We start from the raw sequence: 6,163 nt of genomic DNA, 5'->3' as shown, positions 1-6,163 counted from the left end.
GCCTCGGAGTTGGGCACGACTCTCATTAGCATTTAAAGGCGCCCGATGCCCTTTCCGAGCCACCAATCCGCCCGGGACGGGAGCGCAGGGGCCGAGTCGAGGAGTCTAGGAAAGCCATGCTAACTCCGCGTCTTGCACGGCAGCCTGGACTTTTCCGAGGAGCACGCGCCGCCGGCCCTTTGTTGGAGCCGGGCAGCGGGGCCCCGCCCCCGCAGCATCTTGACGCCTGAAACTGACCCCTGCGCGAAGGAAAACGCGGCTTCCACGTTTCGCGGCGCTTCTCGTCCCCCAAACCCTTGCTTTTAAGCCCTTGCTGTGTATTCATCCGGCGTTTATGAAGCACCAGGAACTATTTCCGACACGACAATACAGAACTGAAACAAAAAACTCTGCTTGGCCGTTTACCCCTGGAAAATAGCTTAGGGATAATTGCACCTGCAATCCCCAGGTGAGGAAACTGAGGTGCAAACGTCAGAGAATCGGTGTCCATATCAGAGCGTACACCAATTTCATGGCAATAAGTAACGAGCCGCTGAAATGTGTTTAATACTATACTTGGGGAAGACTGAATAAATTCACATCCTACCGTCTGTTCCAATTGCAACCCTCAGCTGGCGAAAGCTTAAGCAACTGAGCCCTCTTAGTCTCAGGGATGAGAGGTACGGAGAAACAGATCACCCAATAAACGATATTCCCAGTTTGAGGAGTCCCCCTGGCTTTTAGAGAATCAGGCTTTAAACACACGGCCAGAGGGACAATGACCTGGACCCGGCGCCTATTTGGAATTTAGGAGTATTTCGTGTTCTGGGCCTACAGGATGCAGGCACACCTAGGTCCACATTCTAGTACTGCTCTTTCTTGAGGGAGTTTACTTGGACTAGGTATGCAGAGTCACAGAGTGCATTTCCTCCTCTGAGGGAGTTTCTCAAAGGCACTCTGGGAAGTAGTTGAGATTATCCTATGTAACTCTCATGTCTAGTCCAACAAAAGCTCATTTTCTTCAGTTCCTAATCTCCTGAATCATTTACCAATGGTTCTCCCCTGGAATTGTCTGTTTTGTGGCTACATCAAGACGGTTGCTGGCGAGTGTGATTCGCCATTGTATCCCTGAGGGCTAACACGGCGCCTAGAATAGAGCTAGAACACAGTGAATGTTTACTAAATGAAAACAAACAAAAAGACCAAATTTTCCCAAACCTATCAACACGTGCATTATCCATAATTGTGAAAATACCCTGCCTTGTTTCTTTCTTACTCCATTCATGAAAAACATACAAATTAAAGAAAATGAATTCTTAGAAAAATAGCAGAATATGGAATTTTTTACTTTTCCATGTACTGCTATATTTTAAAAATTACAAACATCCAAATGTTAGATTCATATTTTGGTTTGACTTCAGTATGTAGCATTCGGTATTGTTAATGCGTGTGTTTGAAAAAATCCTGGTCAAATACTAAGCATGACTAAAGTATTTCTTAATTTTAAAGACTCTAGTCTTTAAGTCACAAGGAGGACTTATTCTGGCGAAGACTGGCCATTGACTTCCTTACCCAACAAAATGATTATCATTGCCATTTACCATGTAGAAATGGATTGCAAGAAAAAAGATGAGAGGGCTTGAGCTCTTCAAACTCCAATCTAATTCATCCTAAAGCCCTTTCTTAAAATATATGCAAGAGGGGCGCCTGGGTGGCTCAGTCGGTTAGGTGGCTGACTTCGGCTCAGGTCATGATCTCGCGGTCCATGAGTTCTAGCCCCGTGTCGGGCTCTGTGCTGACAGCTCAGAGCCTGGAGCCTGCTTCATATTCTGTGTCTCCCTCTCTCTGACCCTCCCCTGTTCATGCTCTGTCTCTCCCTGTCTCAAAAATAAAATAAACGTTAAAAAAAATTTAAAATATATATATATGCAAGTATCCCCAACTCGCAAATGTTCATATTAAAGCCATTTGCCTTCTACGAAAGACGTACATTAGTACCTGTTTTCATTAACAGGAAGAAATCCAAAGAGGATTTCGCTTCTGTGAAAGAAGGTGAAAAGCAAAGATAGTATTCAGCGCTTGTTTTGCACAAGTCATTGTAGAGGCAGAATGCACCCCAAGCAGGGAGAGTGGTCCTGCTAAGCTCCTTCCCTGAAAACTGGACTCAACATCTCGGTATTAGGTTGCCATAGCTTTGAATTGTTTCTGTGAGCATCTGTGTTTTGTCTTGATTTTTTTTGCGCATCTGTTAGCAAGATGTGTCCTAAAGTATCATAAAAGCCCAAGAGAGGCTGTTTTTTGGGTCTAGGAATGCTCAAAAAGTTTTCCGTATAAATAAAGGATAATTGTGTCTTCACTTTACGCCATTTTGCTTTCATAGAAACACTCTACATTCTGATAGCAGGGGAAACCTGTATATGTATATTCACCCCTGGAAAATAATTCCTAATGAACAGGTATGGTCTCAACCTCTGAAGATTGGATACATACTTACAGATGCATCCTGGGATTTCCTAGAATTCTGTGCGGGCATGGCTCCCAAAACTGCTCATCATTTTCATCCAAGGAAAGCAGTGAGCAGCTGGTAATTCTTGGTATTGTGCTAAATAAATCTAGAGAGAATGATTTAGAACAAACGATCTATGTTGTTTTAATAATCATAACTAGAGAGGGGTGCGGGGTGGCTTAGTCAGTTAAGTGTCTGACTTCAGCTTAGGTCATAATCTCGCGGCTCATGGGTTCGATCCCCACATCGGGCTCTGTGCTGACAGCTCAGAGCTGGAGCCTGCTTTGAATTCTCTCTCTCTCTCTCTCTCTCTCCCTCTCTCAAAAATAAAATAAAACTTTAAAAAAATTTTTTTAAATAGTCATAACTAGAGACCAGCTTGGTTCAGATGCACATAATCTTTCATTCCTTCACTCACTCTTTAATTCCCATACTCACTTAGCACATATTTTCTAAGCACACACTATGACAGACAAAGTGCTACATTATGAGTTTCCAGTGTTGACCAAAATGAAGTTTACACTAAGCTTTTCTTTCATGTGATGTTAAATAATTTCTTTCACTATCATTTCCTTTGTAAGAAAATGTCATTTTTTTTAAATTTGAGAATAAGTGGAACAAACAAAAACTGAATTGTGATCTAATTGTTGACAGCAATCATTTTTAAGCAATGACTGTCTCAATCATGAAAATAAAAGCCACTCTGTTCCTAGTATGAAGGGACTTAGAACTTCCACAACTTTCGGAAGGGCTGAAGGGTTGGGGGGGTGAGAGGGAAAATCTGAGAGGCTCCATTGAAGATCTCAGAATCCAGCCTGAAAGCCAGTGATTCTTGGGAACTCTTGCAAAGTCACTGGAGTCACAAGATCTCTAGGAGGTGCTCAACCATTCAAGGCTACAGCCAGGTTTGGGGAGCCGTAAAGCTTACGCAATTTAGACAGCTCTCTTTAAGAAAAAAATAATGAACGCGAATTTGCTAAAGCCACCCTCAGTATCTTAGAATGGGCCCATGCAAGAAAGGAGCCCTTCGGTCTCGACTTTATTAGCTTCAAAGTGTGTCCACCCATACTACCTGTCTTAATCAGCAATATAGATGCTGGAGTTCAAGTTTAGGTGTAAGCAGCTTTGAACTTCCATCTGTCCATGCATCTTCCTGTAACTAACTTTGGAAAACAGTGGCATCCTTCTCTTCTGCTTTCTCAGTCTTGAACTAAATCTTGAACTAGTCTCATTGACAGATTCCAACCTGGAACCATTCAGAGAAGGTAATTCTGGGAAATGTAGTTCCTGCCTTTGAAAAGGCTCAGAATAATGCTGGGTTGCCAAGAGACTATCCCGCATATCACCCTAGGGAGGAAAATACGATCAATTGACTAAAGGAGATTAAGGAGAGTTTAAGCCATTCAAGGAACTAGAGCTTTAAAGTATGTAAGCATTGATATATTAGCACATCTGACACCAGAAAAACAGTGAAGTGCTCATCTAAACCTGATGAGGGGGGGAAATGGTCAGTTTGTAATAAAAAAGTAGATGAATCAGAGAGCAAAGATTCTTCTTTTTTTTTTAATTTTTATTCATTTTTTGAGAGACAGAGAGAGACACAACATGAGCAGAGGAGGGGCAGAGAGCGAGGGAGACCCAGAATCCAAAGCAGGCTTCAGGCTCCGAGCTGTCAGCACAGACCCCGATGCGGGGCTCAAACCCACGAACGGTGAGATCATGACCTGAGCTGAAGTTGGCCATTTAACCAACTGAGTCACCCAGGCTCTCTGAGAGCAAAGATTCTTCTTGGTCTCCAGCAGTGTTCTCCTTCCAGGGGAGGAGATACCCTGACTCTCTTTGGCATTCACTAGTACCTTCATACATTTACTGACTGTTCCCATTAGGAGCTAGGGTGCAAATCAAGACCACAAGGGCCCCTGTATTCAAGGAGCTGTTGGGCTAGACCAGCACTGTACCACTGAAATATAATTTGAGCCCCAAATATGAGGCATGTATATATTTTAAATTTTCTGGCAGCCACACACACACACACAAAGCAAGTAAAAAGAAACATTAGATTGATGTTAATACATTTTACTTAACCTGATATATCCAAAATATGTATTTTTTTTTCAACGTTTTTTTTTTTTTTTTTTTTTAATTTATTTTTGGGACAGAGAGAGACAGAGCATGAACGGGGGAGGGGCAGAGAGAGAGGGAGACACAGAATCGGAAACAGGCTCCAGGCTCTGAGCCATCGGCCCAGAGCCTGACGCGGGGCTCGAACTCACGGACCGCGAGATCGTGACCTGGCTGAAGTCGGACGCTTAACCGACTGCGCCACCCAGGCGCCCCCAAAATATGTATTTTTATTTCAACATTTAACCAACATAACATTATTAATTCTCTATTTTACTGTTTTTCCCCCCTTTGTTACTGTCTTCAAACTATGGTGTGTATTTTAAACTCAAAGCACTTCTCAATTTGGACTTGCCTCAGTTAAAGTACTCAGGGTGGGGGTGCCCAGGCGGCTCAGTTGGTTAATCATCCAACTTTGGCTCAGGTCGTGATCTCACAATTTGTGAGTTCAAGCCCTGCAAGGGGCTGTCTGCTGTCTCCCTCTCTCTGCCCGCCCCCCAAAAGAAATAAATTGACATTTAAAAAAACAATAAAGTACTCAGTGTGGCTAGCCGATGCAAGTATTCTAGGCAAGGAGAAGTTTTTCTTTTTTTTTTTTTTTCAAGTTTATGCATTTAATTTTTGTAATCTCTACACCCAATGTGGGGCTCAAACTCACAACCCTGAGATCAAGAGTTGCATGCTTTTCCGACCGAGCCAACCAGGTGCCCCTAGACAAGGAGAAGTTTAGCCTGAATAATTCTCCAGAAGGCTAGTATAAAAAAATCCTGGCCTTGAACTCTGGACCATGCATCTGTCTGTGGTAACCCATTAAGATAATGTTACCTATCAGGCTCCCTTGAGCTTCCTTATGACATAGAATACCCAAAGAATTTATGTGAACCATAACTTCATGATTCTGAATAGTTCTATGACAGTGTCACTGATAAGTTCTAGAGCACGTAAATAAAGTTAATTTACAAGATCCTTTCCTTGCCACCACTGCTCTTGTAAACACGCACTCTTATCTTTTTTTTAATGTTTATTTATTTTTGAGAGAGAGAGAGAGAGAGATCATGAATGGGGGGAGGAGCAGAGACAGGGGGACAGAGGATCTGAAGCGGGCTCCGTGTTGATAACAGTGAGCCCGATGTGGGGCTTGAACTCATGAACCAGGAGATCATGACCTGAGCCAAAGTGAGACACTCAACTGACTGATCCATCCAGGCACCCCTGCACTCTTCTTTTAAAATGTATATTGGCATACCAAGGTGAAGATATAGTTTAGGATTTCTTCTTTTTCATTAAGAGAACTAAGGGTAAGGTAGGGAATTGCCTTTACCCTCTCCTAAGGGAAACTGGACTTAGGATTTGGAAAATGTTGCTCCTCTAGATGTGAGATTATTGAGAGGGGAGAAGCAATTACTGAGAAATGGAAAAAGCAAGTTTAAAAAAAACCTGATTATTTCAACATACTTTTTTATATAAAAAATAGTTTTTTTTAATAAAAAACTTACTTTTTCATAAAAGTAAGTTTACTTACAACATACTCTTTTTGTATAAAAGTGACAGCTTCTC

Source organism: Neofelis nebulosa, chromosome 8 (assembly GCF_028018385.1).
Source record: "Neofelis nebulosa isolate mNeoNeb1 chromosome 8, mNeoNeb1.pri, whole genome shotgun sequence".
In the NCBI taxonomy this organism is placed as follows: domain Eukaryota; kingdom Metazoa; phylum Chordata; class Mammalia; order Carnivora; family Felidae; genus Neofelis; species Neofelis nebulosa.
This window is presented reverse-complemented; position numbering follows the sequence as displayed.